Below are 17,971 nucleotides of genomic sequence, written 5' to 3' on the forward strand. Positions count from 1 at the left end.
TGAACACCTGAAAGAGCCACCAAGATTACTGCAGACCGGTATACCTGGATCTTGGGGGTAAAAATCTTAATTCCCAGCTGACTGATCCTCAAAACTCTGACTACAGACCTAACTTAGTTCTTGTTTTCAGGGATATTTGTCATTGATTACAAGTTCTGGGTCATGATTACATGTTAGGTGTTGGGATTAGGTAGTGGAATGGCTGTTGCATTCAACAGGATCTCAGAAACTATTTCTTGGGGGTCAGGGAACAGACTGGGGATATTTTGAAGGTTTGGTCTTTTGTTGTATCCACAAATGGAAACATGAAGATGGTGTTTCTCTTTCTCCACCAGTTGGCAGAGCTGGCTCCTGGAGGTAGTCTGGGAGAGTGACCTAGAGTTAGGAAATCTGGGGAGAGTAAAGGAATCCAGGGATCTACCTGATCAACAGCCAGTCCGAGCACAGAATGGATTCTGAGAGGGGCATCTTGTTTTTAGATTAACAGGGAACTGTGGCTGCAACCAGGACCGAATGAACTAACATCCAAGAGGGAACGTAGAACCGTCCAAGGCAAACTGAGATCACTAGCCATCTTACTCCCTGTAGCTGTTTGCTGATTCTGAGCATGGGCTGAAGACTGAGCTTTGCCCAGGCAGAAGGTATATGATGGGGGTAAAGTGAAACCAACAAAGCCATTAGTGGTATGTGGTGATGGAGGGAGGAGTTGAAAACTTGAAGGGCATCAATGCACAGCTATTTTTCTCTAAAGGACACTTATTGAAGTCTGGACTGCATAGGAGGCTTAAGAGCTACCATAAGAGCTCATAAAAAGTAGAGCAAAATCTCCCAAAACCCCTGGTTCTGTGGTAATAAAACCAGCTAGAGAAAAGGAACTTGTTTGAAGCACATGGTCCCAAGACATTTGTCAAGTATTGGACTAATGTGGGATAGGATACAAAAGAACTATCCTAAAAATTCTTAAAAGGCCAAGTGGTTTCCAAATAATTGCATTCCAAAACAAAACTCAAGAATACCTATAGGAGGGCTTCCCTGGTGTTCTGGAGGTTAAGCATCTACCTTCCAATTTAGGGGACACAGGTGTCCAGGAAGATTCCACATGCCATGGAACAACTAAGCCTCTGAGCCACAACTACTCAGCCCATGTGCCACAACTACTGAAGCCCACACACCTAGAGCCTGTGCTCTGCAACAAGAGAAGTCACTGCAATCAGAAGCCTGTGCGCCACAACAAAGAGTAGCCCCTCTCATCGCAACTAGAGAAAGCCTGTGTGCAGCAATGAAGACCCAGTCAGAGATACACAAATACATCTTTAAAAAAAAAAAAAACTATCAATACAAAAATATCCAGCACATAAATAGTCACAACTTTGACACCCAATCAAAAATTACCAGACTTTTATTTCTGGTCAAAATAGAATAATAGGGACTAGATTTATCCTCCCATTGAAAACAACCAAAGACTCAGACAAAATATATTAAATAATGACTTTTAGATATTAAAAACCAAGCAATAAAGGACTTTAATCCCTGAAGAACAGGAAATTAATTTAGGCTGAATACTTTAAGAATTTCCCAGGTTGGATACTTTGAGAATTTCCAGTTTGGTAACTGCAAAGACCAACAACGCAGAATGCACGGGGTAGAATACCACAGGGGAGAAAGCAGCACAGAGATAGAGTTTAATAGATCACAGGCTAATCGCTTCCAGAAACACTCTCATAGACACATAGAAATAATGTTTTGCTATTTATTTGAGAATCCTATTTGGGCAAGTCAAGTTGACACATAAACCTTCACAACAGAATACTGTGGTTAAATCTCAAAAACACTAAGCTTAGCAAGAGAACCCAACAGAAAAGAGTATACACCGTATTATCCAGAAATCAGATCAGTGATTATCTAAGGATGGAGTTTTCAATGGTAGGGATAGGAGAGAGGAAGAGATTACGAAAGAGCAGGAGGAAACCATGGGGGATGCTGGTTATGTTCATTAGTGAGGCTTCACAGGTATATATCCCCGGGTCAGGAAGATCCACTAGAGGAGGAAATGGGAACCCACTCCAGTACTCTTGTCGGAAGAACCCCATGGACAGAGAAGTCTGGTGAGGTACAGTCCATAGAGTCGCAAATAGTCAAAAGAGATTGAACGACAGGCCACCATACATATACACACAAACATATGTGTGTATATATATGGAAAGATCAAGTGTGCACTTTAAATATGTTTAGTTATTATATGTTAATTATACCCCAGTAAAAAAAAAAAAATGTTAAGTAAAAAAATGGTGAAATACATATGTTTTTAGAAAACAAAAGCGGAGGAAACTCAACATCAGCAAAGGATATTACAAATATACTAAAAGTACTTTTTATGAAAGAATGAAAGTAATCCTAGTTAGAAACATGGCTATTTAGAATGGAATAAAGAATAATGAAAATGGTAGATGTGTGGGCAAAAAATATTTGATGACTTCAGGAATTTACAATAGTTTGTCAAGAGTAAAGCAAAAGTAAAATTTGCTAAAGGGAGTTATAGTTTTCCAAGAATCCTAGAAGTATTGTGAAAGTAATTATTTGTTGGGGGCCAGAGTGAGGTACTCCGCCCGTGACAAAGGTCATGAGGAAGGAGGCTCGACATACGCAAAGGCGGGATTGAGCCTCAGGAGTCCCCCTGGAACTCCTCGAGCATCTACCCCCATAACCAGAGCCTGCCTACTTTACTACTTTGTGCTCTTACCTACATCTCTGACTTTACAGGGGGCTGTCCCCCACCACCTCTTTCGGAGAAGGAGTTAACCTAGAGCTCCAGTCAATAAAAACTCTTGGGTGTGATAAGAGTGTTTTAACCTACAAACTCCTCTGAAGGTTCTCTAGCCTGCCTGACAGGCTCGTCGGGCCACATGTGATTGCTCACAGCCTCCCAACCGTGAGAGGCACGAGATGCTTTAAACCCTCTAAAAACAGGTTCTTTAGAGAAGTTAGAAAACTATAAGTATAGTGGGCTAATTAGAAATTGTGTTGGTGAAGGGTTTTTCATTTGTTGAGCCAACGTTTGTTGCTAAGTCTCCACATCCCCTGCCCTTACACACATTAATGAATATATAGAAGAAATAAGTATTAACCTTTGATATTAATCACGTTAGACCTTAGGCTAAGTAAATTCTTTCCTTAACTAAAACCCACTACACCCTCACCCTGTAGGAATGTAACTTTATTTGGGTGGCGTCTGTTTTGAGAATAATCAGCCCTGGAGAAATAAGTGTCCTGGTTGATTGACCGCTGTCACAAGGAGAGGGTCGTAAATTGTCAGCAGGCCCCCCTGGCCAGAAGATGATGTAACACCCCTAAGACCTCTGTATACCTTTGTATGAAGCACCTGACTTTGATAAAAGTCAGGACTGCTGACCCCGCGTGACTTTTGCATAACATCTCAGCGTATAAAAGTAGACCATGGAAAATAAAGAATTGGGATCAGTTTCTCGAAATACTGGTCTCCCCATGTCGCTCTCTCTCCCACTCTGGCTGAGTCTCCATCTGGAACACGGAACCCACCATGCTTACTAATTATGCCTGGGCTTCTAAGATCCGACCGGGGAGGCCTCAGTGTCTCCTCTCCTTCGGGAGAACGGAAGGACGCCTGCGGCCTACGTAAGTGGTGCAAACTTCTTGTCTTGAAGTTTTATTGGTCCCCCGCGTAAACCAAGCTACTCAGCCTCTTTTCTCCACTGAATTTTCCTACTGAGCTATTCTTATTCTATTACTCTTTATATCTTTAATTAATATCTAATTGAAGCTATTGTATCCTGATCTTCGCCTACGCCGTCTCTCCTTCAAATACCCTGGATCAGCCGGGGCTGGTCCCCGGCAATTTGTATAAAAATACACTAAATCATAAATGTTGCATGTTGAAATTTCTAAGGTAAAATCTCAAAGAATGGTACAGCAAGTTAATAGGAGAAAATGTAATAACATAAAATATTTGTCTAATCAAAAAGAAAGCAAAGAAGAAGGGTAAAGTGGAACATAAAACATATGGTTGGTGGTTCCTTTTTAAACCTTGATTGAGTTACAGCAACTTGTGTGCAAATCATGGCTTCAGGCCATTAAAAAATTATGGTAAATGTAAAAACCAAGTAATAAAGTGGTAGACATATACCCAGCTATAATAGTAATTATATTAAATTTCAAGAACTAAAAGATTCAAAGAACTAAAAGATTGCCAGACTTGGTAAGAAGAAAGTCTTGTCCTTGAGAATGTAAAGATTTTTTAAATTTGAAGGTAAGAAAGTAACTTCATATACATGCTCAGGAAGACAGAGGGGATATTATAGAGTACATGATCTTCCTGGAAACACTCTCAACCTTGGTATTAGAAATTGTTTTGTTTTCTTGTTTGGAGATTTTCTAATTGTTATATTAATAACAGCCATCCTAATGAGTGTGAAGTGAAACCTGAGCTTTTAATTTACACTGCACTAACACCACCCTTATGGCAGAAAGTGAAGAGGAACTAAAAAGCCTCTTGATGAAGGTGAAAGTGGAGAGTGAAAAAGTTGGCTTAAAGCTCAACATTCAGAAAACGAAGATCATGGCATCTGGTCCCATCACTTCATGGGAAATAGATGGGGAAACAGTGGAAACAGTGTCAGACTTTATTTTTCTGACTCCAAAATCACTGCAGATGGTGACTGCAGTCACAAAATTAAAAGACGCTTACTCCTTGGAAGGAAAGTTATGACCAACCTAGATAGCATGTTCAAAAGCGAGACATTACTTTGCCACCAAAGGTCCATCTAGTCAAGGCTATGGTTTTTCCTGTGGTCATGTATGGATGTGAGAGTTGGACTGTGAAGAAGGCTGAGCGCAGAAGAATTGATGCTTTTGAACTGTGGTGTTGGAGAAGACTCTTGAGAGTCCCATGGACTGCAAAGGAGATCCAACCAGTCCATTCTGAAGGAGATCAGCCCTGGGATTTCTTTGGAAGGAATGATGCTAAAGCTGAAACTCCAGTACTTTGGCCACCTCATGCGAAGAGTTGACTCATTGGAAAAGACTCTGATGCTGGGAGGGATTGGGGGCAGGAGGAGAAGGGGACGACAGAAGATGAGATAGCTGGATGGCATCACTGACTCGATGGACGTGAGTCTGAGTGAACTCCGGGAGTTGGTGATGGACAGGGAGGCCTGGCGTGCTGTGATTCATGGGGTCGCAAAGAGTGGACATGACTGAGCGACTGATCTCATCTGATCTGAATAATCATTCACATTGACATCTTTTCATATGCTTATTGGCCATTTGTGTATCTTCTTTGAAGAAATGTTCATTTAAGTGCTTTGCCCATTTCTAAATTGTTTCCTTTTTGTTGTTGAAAGAGTTTTTTATGTTTTTTGGATATCAATCCAAATATTGGATTATCCAATCCAAGTATTGGATATCAATCCAGATACTTGATTTGCAAATATTTTCTCCTTTTCTGTGGGCTCTTTTTTACTCTGATGATAGAAGCCCTTTGATGTACAAAATTTTTTCATTTTGATAAAGCCCAACTTATCTATTTGTTTCTTTTGTTGCCTGTGCCTTTGATGTTATACAAGAAATCATTGCCAAATTCAGTATCATAAAGCTTTCCCCCTATGTTTTGTTCTAAGAGTTTTATAGTTTTAGCTCTTACGTTTAGGTCTTTGATCAATTTTCTAGTAGTCACATATGGATGTGACAGTGGAACCATAAAGAAGGCTGAGTGCCAAAGAATTGATGCTTTTGAACTGTGGTGTTGGAGAAGACTCTTGAGAGGCCCTTGGACTGCAAGGAGATCAAACCAGTCAATCCTAAAGGAAATCAACATTGAATATTCACTGGAAGGACTGATGCTGAAGCAGAAGCCCCAATACTTTGGCCACCTGATGGGAAAAGCCAACTCATTAGAAAAGACCCTGATCCTGGGAAAGATTGAAGGCAGGTGGAGAAGGAGATGACAGAGGATGAGATGGTTGGATGGTATCACTGACTCAATGGACATGAGTTTGAGCATGCTCCGGGAGATAGTGAAGGACAGGGAAGCCTGGCATGCTACAGTCCATAGGGTTGCAAAGAGTCAGATATGACTGAACGACTGAACAACAACAACAACAAATGTGTATGGTGTTAAATAAGAGTTCAACTTTATTCTAGTGCAGGTAGATATCCATTTCCCTCAGAACTTTTTGTTGAAAAGGCTGTCCTTTCATTTACTGAATGGTCTTGGCACCTCTTGTTGAAAATCATTTGACCATATAAGTAAGAGTTCATTTCTGGACTCTATACTATTCCACTGGTCTACGTCTGTCATTATGCCAGTACCACATTGTTTTGATTACTGTCTCTTTGCTGCTGCTGCTGCTGCTGCTAAGTCACTTCAGTCGTGTCCGACTCTGTGCAACCCCATAGACGGCAGCCCACCAGGCTCCCCCGTCCCTGGGATTCTCCAGGCAAGAACACTGGAGTGGGTTGCCATTTCCTTCTCCAATGCATGAAAGTGAAAAGTGAAAGTGAAATTGCTTGGTCGTGTCCGACCCTCAGTGATCCCATGGACTGCAGCCTACCAGGCTCCTCCATCCATGGGATTTTCCAGGCAGGAGTACTGGAGTGGGGTGCCATTGCCTTCTCCGCTGTCTCTTTGCAGTAGGTTTTAAAATCAGGAAATGTGTTTTCCAACTTTGTTCTTAATTTTCAAAATTGTTTTGGATATTCAGGAGTCCTTGAAATTCCATTTAAGAATTTTAAGGTGGATTTTTCTATTTTTGCAAAAAAAAAAGTTAGAATTTTGATATGGAATGCATTGGATCTGTAGATCATTTGGGGCAATATGGATATCTTAGCAATATTGTCTTCTAATTCATGAACATTGGCCATTTTCCCACTTATTTTTGTCTTCTTTAATTTCTTTCAGCAGTGTTTTGTAGTTTCATTGTGTAAGTCTTTCATCCCCTTCATTGATTCCCAAATATGCTATTCTTTTTGAGACAAATAGAATTGTTTTATTAATTTCCTTTTCTAGTTGTTCATTGTTAGGATACAGAATCACAACTGATTTTTGTGTGTTGATTTTGTATCCTGCTATTTTGCTGAATTCATCTATTATTTCTAACTTGTGTGTGTAGAATCTTTACAGTTTCTTTCTGACATCATGTCATATGTGAACAGAGATAATTTACTTCTTTTCCAAATTAGATGGCTTTTAGCTCCCTACCTTCTTATCCCAAGAATCTTCTGAGAGATTCTCTACACTCTCCAAAGATGTAGGAAAGACCCTTCTTAGGAAGACTCAGCTTATACCATCCATTCCCAGCAACATTTTCCTGTGGTGAGCTCTAATGAGTATGGGATTATTCTCAAAAATTCTCACTGTTTCACCTTCCCAGTGGCAAGACATGTTTTTGTCCTGTACTCTATGCCCCTCCTCTATGCTGTTAGACTACCCAAAGGTTAGTACAGTTGCCACATTCTGATAAAAGTACCTGTTTTGAGCATTTATGTCTTACAAATTTGAGGTTCTCAAGGAGAACTTGACTGACTCTGTGACTCCAGTGCCTAGCATGGTGTCAGGAAAATGAATTACTCAATGAATATTCATGAAATAATGTGTATAAAATCCTTTGTAAACTGAAAGTACAGAAGACAATAATTATTAAAATTTCTTTACACACAATGATCCTTTTTTCCTTAGCCCCTCCTGATCCTAGGAAGAAGAACCATTAAGGTAAAATTTGTTACACTTATTCAAGCATCTTTCATTCCTACTAATCGAAAAGTTATTTGGTAGGCATCTACTATGAGGACAGCCCCAAGGTTGAATTCTGGAATGTGCAGCAGAGTCTCATGATGATATACTCCTCCCCTTGGAGGTGATGCTTCCTAGCAGTATAGATAAGCCTTGGGTCCATCCTGTGGACCTCCTTGGCCAGGTGCACAATTCACGATGGGATAAGTACTCTCTTAGACCTCACTGCTCAGCACGGGCTGCCACTTAAGGAGTTGGATATTGTTGTAGGCAATTTTTGTTTTCCCCTCAAGCTTTCCTAACCTAGCCTGAAGACTGTCCTTATTCTTATCCTCTAAGGCTACCAAAAGACTGCCATCAGCTTATCCTTCTATAACACATGCTTTGATAACTCTCTAGCCCTGCAAATACTTTCTTCCAATTAGTTCCTCAGTTATATGTCGTCAGGGCATAGGCTAAGTATAATGTTTATTCAACAAATACATACACTGAGGACTATGCCCTGGCTTTGGCTGAAGTGCCTAGTGGCTGTTTAACACACACAAAGTTCATCACAGTTCAAAGAGAACACTAGAGCAGAAAGAAACTGTCAAGCACACAAGATAAGACCAAGGCCTGACTGACTCAGCTGGCAAAAATACAATGAACCACTTTTACATGCAGTTTATTACTTACATAAGCAGTGAAAAAGAGTAGTCAAATGGACCAGCTCCCTGGGCCATTGTCCTGCACACAAAAAGTCACCACCAAAACAAAAGGGGACTATGACTGCCATGTGAGTTGTAGGATACCCACTGCTGAGGAGCCAATTCTAGACTGGAACTAAATGGTTTTACCATCTCAGCTATGCCCTGAGAAAAGCAGGCAGAAAGCATCATTTCTCATCAAAACTTGGTAGGCATTGATAACCTATCTCATGAGAGACTATCAGGGCAAGTGGGATGTTCAAGTAACTGCAGGATCTTCAAGCCAAGTGGGATCTTCAAGCCCCCTGTCCTCTCGTGTTCTAGAGGATAAAAAGGGATTCTGCCAAAGCTCAGATTAGCTGCAATTTAAGCCTGCGTGACCTATGTGAATACAAAGACAATCTCCAGGGCAGGGGTGTTCCTCTGCAGGAAACTTGGAAAACTGGAAAAATTAAAGATAACAACCTAATTTTATAGATGAAGAAACTGAGGCTTACAAAGATTAAGAAACGTGCTAGAGCTCCCACAGCTTGTTGGTGGCATTGCTATCTTTATAAATCTGGGAGCCTTAAGACTTCCAGGCCAGTGCTCTTTGCACTCTAGCCACACAGCCACATATTAGAATACCAGAGTGGAATAAACCATGATCTTCATGACAGAGGATGAGATGGTTGGATGGCATCACTGACTCAATGGACATGAGTTTGGGTAAACTCCGGGAGTTGGTGATGGACAGGGAGGCCTGGCGTGCTGCAGTCCATGGGGTTGCAAAGAGTCGGACACCACTGAGAGACTGAACTGAACCAAACTGAACTTCTCACGTTTAAGATGAAAAAATTAGAAGATTCCTGTCCAGGAAAAATATATCCTCATGGATTTCACGGTGTATTTTTCATGCTCAGTCACCTTTCAATCCCTAGCTGACAAAATTAGACAAAGGAACACATAAATAATAATTAACATTCATCACAATTGCAATATATTTAGTAATTATCTATATAATGTTTGACTATTAGAAGATAATCTTTGTGAGAGTAAGACCTGCCTTGTTTTTGCCTCCTTACTATACAGGTCCTTGCCACATAGAACAGTCAATAAATACTTGCTGAATGGATGAATAAAAATCATTATAAACAGATAATTTTTACATTATATTACAAACAACCAGTATTCCTTAGTTCCAAGTGTGTATGCTAAGTTGCTTCAGTTGTGTTCAACTTGTTGCAACCCTATGGACTGTAGCCCGCCAGGCTCCTCTGTCCACAGGATTCTCCAGGCAAAAGTGCTGGAGTGGATTGCCATTTCCTCCTGCAGGAGATCTTACCGACCCAGGGATCAAACCCGGGTCTCTTATGTCTCCTGCATTGGCAGGCTGGTTCTTTATGACTAGCACAACCTAGGAAGCCCAAGTGTATTCCTCACAAAATCCTTTACTGGGCCTAGATTGAAGAAATAAAACCATGGATTTGAAAAAGATTTTATTGGATTTGAATACCAGATCCACCACTTTAAATGTGCAATTTTTTGAGCCTCATTATCCCATTTTACAAAATAGAGAATATAACATTACATATAGATCTTTTAGATGATTTTTCGATATATGTGTGTGTGTGTGTGTGTATGGATGTGTGTGTTACTGAGTCCAAGCTCACTCTGTTCATCGCATGACAGAGCAATAAATCCAAGAGACATGGTGTTCAGGCAAGAAATATAACTTCATTTGGAAAGCTGGCAGACTGAGAAGATAGCAGATTGTCTCAAAACAACCATCTTATTGGGGTCTGGATGCCAGGTTCTTTTATAGAGCACAGAGTTGGGAGAGGTGAGGAAATAAAGTAAAAACGGTACTAATCTTGCAAATATCTTCTAGAATGGCAAGACTCAGGGAGGGGATGTGCTAACTTCTTCCATCCTGTAGCCACCCAAAAGTGGGAAGGGTCCTGATCAAAGGTACATTGGCTTAATATTCATGCAGCTGAGGTGGCATTCCGCGAGGCAGTCCATTATGGATAAACAGTATCCTTTAAGTGAAAAAAAGCGGTGGGAAGCAAAAGTTAAAGAAACACATCCAACATGGAGTCATAATTGGCTCTGACACTGAAAGCTCAGCTTCTCTGTACATCAGTACCGAATCAAATCTTGGAGACAGAGTTTTGGGCAAAGTAGATGCAAAAAGGCAAAACGGTTGTCTGAGGAGGACTTATAAATACCTGAGAAAAGAGAAGCAAAAGGCAAAGAAAAACAGGAAAGATATACCCACCTGTATGCAGAATTCCAAAGAATAGCAAGGAAAGATAAGAAAGCCTTAAGTCAAGAAATAGAGGAAAACAATAGAATGGGAAAACTAGCGATCTCTTCAAGAAAATTAGAGATATCAAAGGAACATTTCATGCAAAGATGGGCACAATAAAGGACAGAAATGGTATGGACCTAACAGAAGCAGAAGATATTAAGAAGAGGTGGCAAGAATACACAGAAGAACTGTACAAAAAAGGTCTTAATGACTCAGATAACCATGATGGTGTGGTCATTCTCCTAGAGCCAGACACCCCAGAGTGTGAAGTCAAGTGGGCCTTAGGAAGCACTATTAAGAACAAAGTTAGTGGAGGTGATAGAATCCCAGCTGAGCTATTTCAAATCCTAAAAGATGATGCTGTGAAAGTGCTGCACTCAATATGCCAGCAAATTTGGAAAACTCATCAGTGGCCACAGGACTGGACATTTCAGTTTTCATTCCAATCCCAAAGAAGGGCGATACTAAAGAATGTTCAAACTGCCACACAATTGCATTCATTTCACATGCTAACAAGGTGCTCAAAATCCTTCAAGCTAGGCTTCAACAGTGCATGAATTGAGAACTTCCAGGTGTACAAGTGGATTTAGAAAAGGCAGAGGAACCAGAGATCAAATTGCCAATATCCGTTGGATCATAGAAAAAGCAAGAGAATTCCAAAAAAACATCGACTTCTGCTTCATTGACTACACCAAAGCCTTTAACTGTGTGGATCACAACAGACTGTGGGAAATTCTTAAAGAGATGGGAATACCAGACCACCTTACCTGCCTCCTGAGAAATCTATATGCAGGTCAAGAAGCAACAGTTAAAACTGGACATGGAACAGACTGGTTCCAAATTGGGAAAGGAGTATGTCAAGGCTGTATATTGTCATCTTGCTTGTTTAACTTATATGCAGAAATATAAACATTATTCGAAATGCCAGACTGGATGAAGCACAAGCTGGAATCAATATTGCCGGGAGAAATATCAATAACCTCAGATACACAGATGACACCACCCTTATGGCAGCAAGTGAAGAAGAACTAAAGAGCCTCTTGATGAAAGTGAAAGAGGAAAGTGAAAAAGTTGGCTTAAAACTCAACATTCAGAAAACTAAGATCATGGTATCCGGTCCCATCACTTCATGGCAAATAGATGAGGAAACAATGGAAACAGTGAGAGACTTTATTTTTGGGGGGCTCCAAAATCACTGCAGATGGTGACTGCAGCCATGAAATTAAAAAATGCTTACTGCTTGGAAGAAAAGCTATGACAAACCTAGACAGCATATTACAAAGCAGAGACATTACTTTGCCAACAAAGGTCCATCTAATCAAAGCTATGGTTTTTCCCATAGTCATGTATGGATGTGAGAGTTGGATCATAAAAAAAGCTGAGCACTGAAGAATTGATGCTTTTGAACTGTGGTGTTGGAGAAGACTCTTGAGAGTCCCTTGGACTGCAAGGAGATCCAACCAGTCCATCCTAAAGGAGATCAGTCCTGGGTGTTCATTGGAAGAACTGATGCTGAAGCTGAAACTCCAATACTTTGGCCACCTGATGTGAAGTACTGACTCATTAGAAAAGATCCTGGTGCTGGGAAAGATTGAAGGCAGAAGAAGAAGGGGACAACAGAGGATGAGATGTTGGATGGCATCACTGACTCAATGGACATGAGTCTGAGCAAGTTCCAGGAGTTGGTGGTGGACAGGGAAGCTTGGCGTGCTGCAATCCATGGGGTCACAAAGAGTCGAACATGACTGAGCAACTGATCTGAACTGACTGGTGTAGCATGCAGTAGCAGAGCTTGGATTGGTTAGCTATTACTTGATATGACTATCTCCAATTTCAATCCAAAACCATAAGGTTCTTCCTCAACTCTTCCCATTTCATATTTTTGTCCTCCTTCTTCCAAGTTGATAACCTTGATTCCTGACAATATCAACATTTTTACTAATTTCTCTATCTCACAACACAAGACACCTTCAGAATTATTATACCAGTTCTGCAACCAACCTCTTAAGAGTCCCTTGGACAGTAAGGAGATCAAAGCAGTCAATCCTGAAGGAAGTCAACTCTGAATAGTCATTGGAAGGACTGATGCTGAAGCTCCAATGCTTTGGACACATGATGTAAAGAGCTGACTCATTGGAAAAGACCCTGATGCTGGGAAAGATTTAGGGCAGGAGAAGTGGGTGACAGAGGATGAGATGGTTGGATGGCATTACTGACTCAATGGACATGAGCTGCAGCAATCTCCGGGAGATAGTGAAGGACAGGGAAGTGTGTTGAGCTTCACTTCATGGGGTCGCAAAGAACTGGAGATAACTTAGCAACTGAACAACCACAACGATGACCAACCTTAAATGTATCAAGTAAAGTTCACGATGTCCTTAGGATATACCCCACTATGAGTTTATAGACAAGCATGCGTTCAAATTTTACTTGAATTAATTATATTCTATGTGGTTATATTATCATTTAATGCATAATTAAATTCATTTATTCTGCTTTTATTTTTTAGTTTTAAGATTAGCTTTTTTATCCTCTTTCAGAATATGTAAAACAGTGACACGGTTAAAAAATGAAAACTGTATTAAGATTACACTTAGAAAAAAGCCTCACCCATCTCCATATCTCAGACTCCATTTCCATGTAACCCTAGATAAAAACATTTCCCCTATTTTCTGACCTATATATGTGCTGCTGAAGTGAGCACAAAGAATACTGGAGTGGGTTGCCATGCCCTCCTCCAGAGGATCTTCCCAACCTGGGATCAAATCGAGGTCTTCCACATTGTAGGCGGATTCTTTACCATCTGAGCCACCAAGAAAGCCCAAGAATACTGGAGTGGGTAGCCTATCCCTTCTCCAGGGGAACTTCCTGACCCAGAAATTGAATTGGAGTCTCCTGCATTGCAGGTGGATTCTTTATCAGCCGAGCCATCCGTTTCCCCTTCTCCTTACACAAAAAATAGCATCCTGTTTCGATAGGTTGGGACCTGGGATACTTTACTGGAGTGCTTTCACCTGGACAAATATCTCCTAGAGCAATAGAATACAAAGAAACTATAACGTACTAAACATAACTGCACACCTTCACAGTTGGGGCAATTATGAACAATAACATACAAAAAGGCCACAAACCAACTGCCATTTCTGAGGTGCCTGGAACAAAAGCAGGGTACTGTACCTGTCCCCTGCACACAACACCACCAAAGGGGTGGAAAGACCACCTCTAAGCTAGATCCCCAGACCAACTCATGGCCACCCACATTGTTAATCCTTTTAACAACCCAAGCAGTTTCTCTCTGGGAGCAAGCCAGGGCACCTGTTTCTCGCTTTCACTCCCTTGTACTATAGCACCAGCACCCATAAAACTTTATCTGAAATTCTCATCTGACCTCTTATCAATTTCTATTGACTTAAGAGTCCAAGGACTGGGATCGGTAACACTGTGTACCTGCTCTTTTGTACCTTGCCTTTTTCCCCCTCATAAAAACACATTCTGGAAATAACTCTGTACTGATTCATAGAGATATTCTTCACATTTATGGCTTCAAAGTACTCCATGTGTGTATGCATTAATTGGTCATTCTTAAATATGGGGAGTGGGGACCAATCATTATGAAATTATCAACCTTTATGATCACATTCATTTCACAAGCACAGATAGTGTTAGTAGGGGGAAGGTAGTTTTGAGAGCCGTTTAGAGGATAGTATGAGGATGACGACAGATTCCAGAAGAACCCACCTGTAGGAGATTGCTGCTCAGCTCACTAACCAAACCTTCCTCTGCCCCACTTGGTCCTAGTGAAGCTCCAGCTTCATCCCCAGGGATCCTCCCAGAATTCTGGCACCTTCTCCAAGTTCTCTCCCCAAAGAGGCTCTCCTTTCCTCCCCAATTAAATTGCTTCTGCACTGGCATCTGAAGCATCTTTCTTTCATTTTTAAATTTTCCTTTCTTTTTTAGACAAAAGCAACACGTGTATATATTCTCTTTGTAAGTTACATAATAGAATGTATAAGGAAAAAAGTCAGTTCTTCTTCTCAACACTAACTTTCCTAAGAATAACCACTGTCAACAGGACATAAACCACAGCTCTGGCTTATTTATAACTGCCTGTTGAATCTGACTAATATACTTTGGTCTAAGGGGCTCCAATAGTTTGGCTACCTGATGCGAAGAACTGACTTATTGGAAATGACCCTGATGCTGGGAAAGATTGAAGGCCGGAGGAGAAGGGGACAACAGAGGATGAGATGGTTGGATGGCATCACCGACTCCATGGACATAAGTTTGAGCAAGCCCTGGGAGTCGGTGTGATGGACAGTGAAGCCTGGCGGGCTGCACTCCATGGAGTCGCAAAGAGTGGGACAGGACTGAGCAACTGAACTGAAGGGGCAAAACCTCTTTTCTCTTCCCTCCCTTCCCACACAAAGTGTAAGATCCCAGCTTCTAGTCAAGACTTATGAGTGTCTAGATGCTCAGATGTTGGGTTGTGCAAAGATGGTGGCAGGAGATCTTTGACAGAATCTCTGGGCCACTGGAAATTTTAAAATGAGAAGGTTGGCTGAGGAAGGTTGGAAGTTCTATGATCTATTCATCCTTCTTCTGCCTGAATTCTAAAGCTAGAAAGTTGCTTTTTCAACCCCCGCTTGTAGTCAAAAGGGAGGAGCATACTTTTTCCGCCTCCATGCATCTATTTTAGTCGGTAGTTTGTTGGATTTTCAATTTCAAGGTCCTGAAAAATCACCCAGTTCTTTGCATTTTCCGGCATCTACAGCACTCCATCACTGTGCGCTGTACCTGACATAGCCACGAGGGGGAGAAACGAGGAGCCCCTGATTTTTCTCAATGTAAGCCGTAAATGAATGACGAGAGTGCTGGAGGTTCACTTTCGTGGAATTTGACAAATCAGTCAGGAGCTGCGCCGAACCCAAGGTTCTTAATTTTGAAGCCACTCTAGTTCCAGGATGGTCCCAGGCGGGCTAAAGGCCAGCGCTGCCCAGGCCTCGAGCACTGGCTAAGGACACTCAGCCACTCTCTCAAGCAAAGACCCCCAAAGGATCCTGACCGAGAGGCAATAGGGCTTCTCCCATGAGGAAACTGTTCCTCACCTTCCTGTCAGACTGTAGCCGCTCTTCCCCATGTTCTGACAGCCTGTGCTTCGTACTGGGCCGGGAGCAAGAAAACTGAGGACGAGTGGTAGGCAACGAAGCAGACGAAGGAAGCGGGCGGCATGAGGGGGAAGACTGAAAGGAACGCGGAGAGGAGAGAGAAGGGGTGTAGAGAACAGAATGGTAGGTGGAGGCGGAGGATGGGGCAATCCCACAGAGTCCCAAGAACTGTTCTGGGGGAGTTCAGAGCTCCCCGGGCAGCGGGAACAGGACAACTTCAAAGGGGAAAGGGACTTTTTTTTCCCCTTACGGGAATTTTACCTCGGGGCAGAAAACTCTAGAAATGCCGGTAAAGCAGGTGCATTTGGAGGAGGCCTAGAAGCCCTTCCCTGTCACTCACCCAGAATGGATTTCGTCTCCATTCGACGACGTCCCAACCTGAAGAGACGGCCGCGGGCGCCCCCGGGCGTCGCGGAGGAAGCGGCTGGTGATGGAATGACGAGAGCCCCGGCAGGAAGGCGGGTCTTGGGCCCGCACGGTTGCCTGTGGCCTGGCTCAGCCTCGGGAGAACGAGGCGGCCATGGGTAATGGTGAGCACTCTGGACTCTGAATCCAGTGATCCGAGTTCGAGTTTCAGTGGGCCTTTTACCTTTAGGCTGCGCCCAGTGTCTTTTACTCGTGCAGCCCGAAGCTTTGAGGGCCGAGTCCTGGACCCCGTTAGGCTCCCACTTCAACCTGCTGGACTCTGCTCCAATAAGACACCATTGACAAAGAAGGCCATGACCCTTTCCTTCTATTCATAGAAGATTTTACTTTGAGACTTTCGAAGGACCCTCTCACCGAGTTAAACTGTCTTTTACCACCAAGAACATTGATCTACTCAAGAATGGTTTCTGCCCAGAAAGCCTGAAAGTTGCTCCATGTTTATTTTTGCTATATTTCCTTTTGCTTTTTGTGGGGATACTGTAGATTAGGTAAATCCTTTGTAATGTATGTGGCTGCTAATTTAGGCATCCTATTGTCTTCCTTAAAGCTGACTGGCAGGTACCCTCTCCTCCCCACTTTCCCTTCTCTTATCTTGCAGGACCTCAGGAGGTTCAGGACACCTGAGACCACAAGTAAAGGACTACAGGCTGGAGATTCCATGGCCAGTGATGTGCACATCCAGGGATTCGAGGTCTATTCAGTAGACTGTGTAAAGGAAAATTTCATGGAGGTGATCAGCAAGTTTCTCCTCAGCAATATACACATTTCTACCTAACTCTTCATTCAGGCCCTCCCTCCTCTACTTGAGGAACATTTAATCTTTATTTAATCTTTATTTTGTACATGAAATGTCAAGTTCTAAATAGGCCCTGTTCTCCCATCTATATCTGTCAACCATTTCCAGCTGTCAATACAGTAGGCATCCTGCATCTCTCTGTACCTGATCAGTCCAGTTCAGTCGCTTAGTCCTATCTGAGCCTTTGTGACCCCATGGACTGCAGCACAACAGTATTCCCTGTCTATCACCAACTCTCAGAGCTTTCTCAAACTCATGTCCATTGAGTCAGTGATGCCACACAACTATCTCATCCTCTCTTGTCCCCTTCTTCTCCTGCCTTCAATCTTTCCCAACATCAAGGTCTTTTCCAAGGAGTCAGTTCTTCCCATTAGGTGGCCAAGTATTGGAGTTTCAGCTTCAGCATCAGTCTTTCCAATGAACACCCAGGACTGATCTCCTTTAGGATTGACTGGTTTGATCTCCTTGCAGTCCAAAGGACTCTCAAGAGTCTTCTCCAACACCACAGTTCAAAAGCATCAATTCTTCGGCACTGAACTTTGACATATTCCTTTCCTGATTTGGAACCAGTCTGTCGTTCTGTGTCCAGTTCTAACTGTTGCTTCTTGACCTGCATATAGATTTCTCAGGAGGGCAGGTAAGGTCGTCTGGTAGTCCCATCTCTTTAAGAATTTTCCACAGTCTGTTGTGATCCATACAGTCAAAGGCGTTGGCATAGTCAATAAAGGAGAAGTAGATGTTTCTCTGGAACTCTCTTGCTTTTTCAATGATCCAATGGATGTTGGCAATTTGATCTCTGGTTTGATCTCTGCCTTTTCTAAGTCCAGCTTGAACATCCATACG

At 42.2% G+C, this 17,971-nt stretch overlaps 1 long non-coding RNA gene across 2 annotated transcripts in view; it reads right to left on the reverse strand.

Annotated features, from left to right (window-relative positions):
• Positions 1-17,971, reverse strand: part of LOC133242785 (uncharacterized) — a 35,952-nt gene that overhangs the window by 4,456 nt on the left and 13,525 nt on the right. The window lies entirely within an intron of this gene.

Source organism: Bos javanicus, chromosome 3, assembly GCF_032452875.1.
Source record: "Bos javanicus breed banteng chromosome 3, ARS-OSU_banteng_1.0, whole genome shotgun sequence".
In the NCBI taxonomy this organism is placed as follows: domain Eukaryota; kingdom Metazoa; phylum Chordata; class Mammalia; order Artiodactyla; family Bovidae; genus Bos; species Bos javanicus.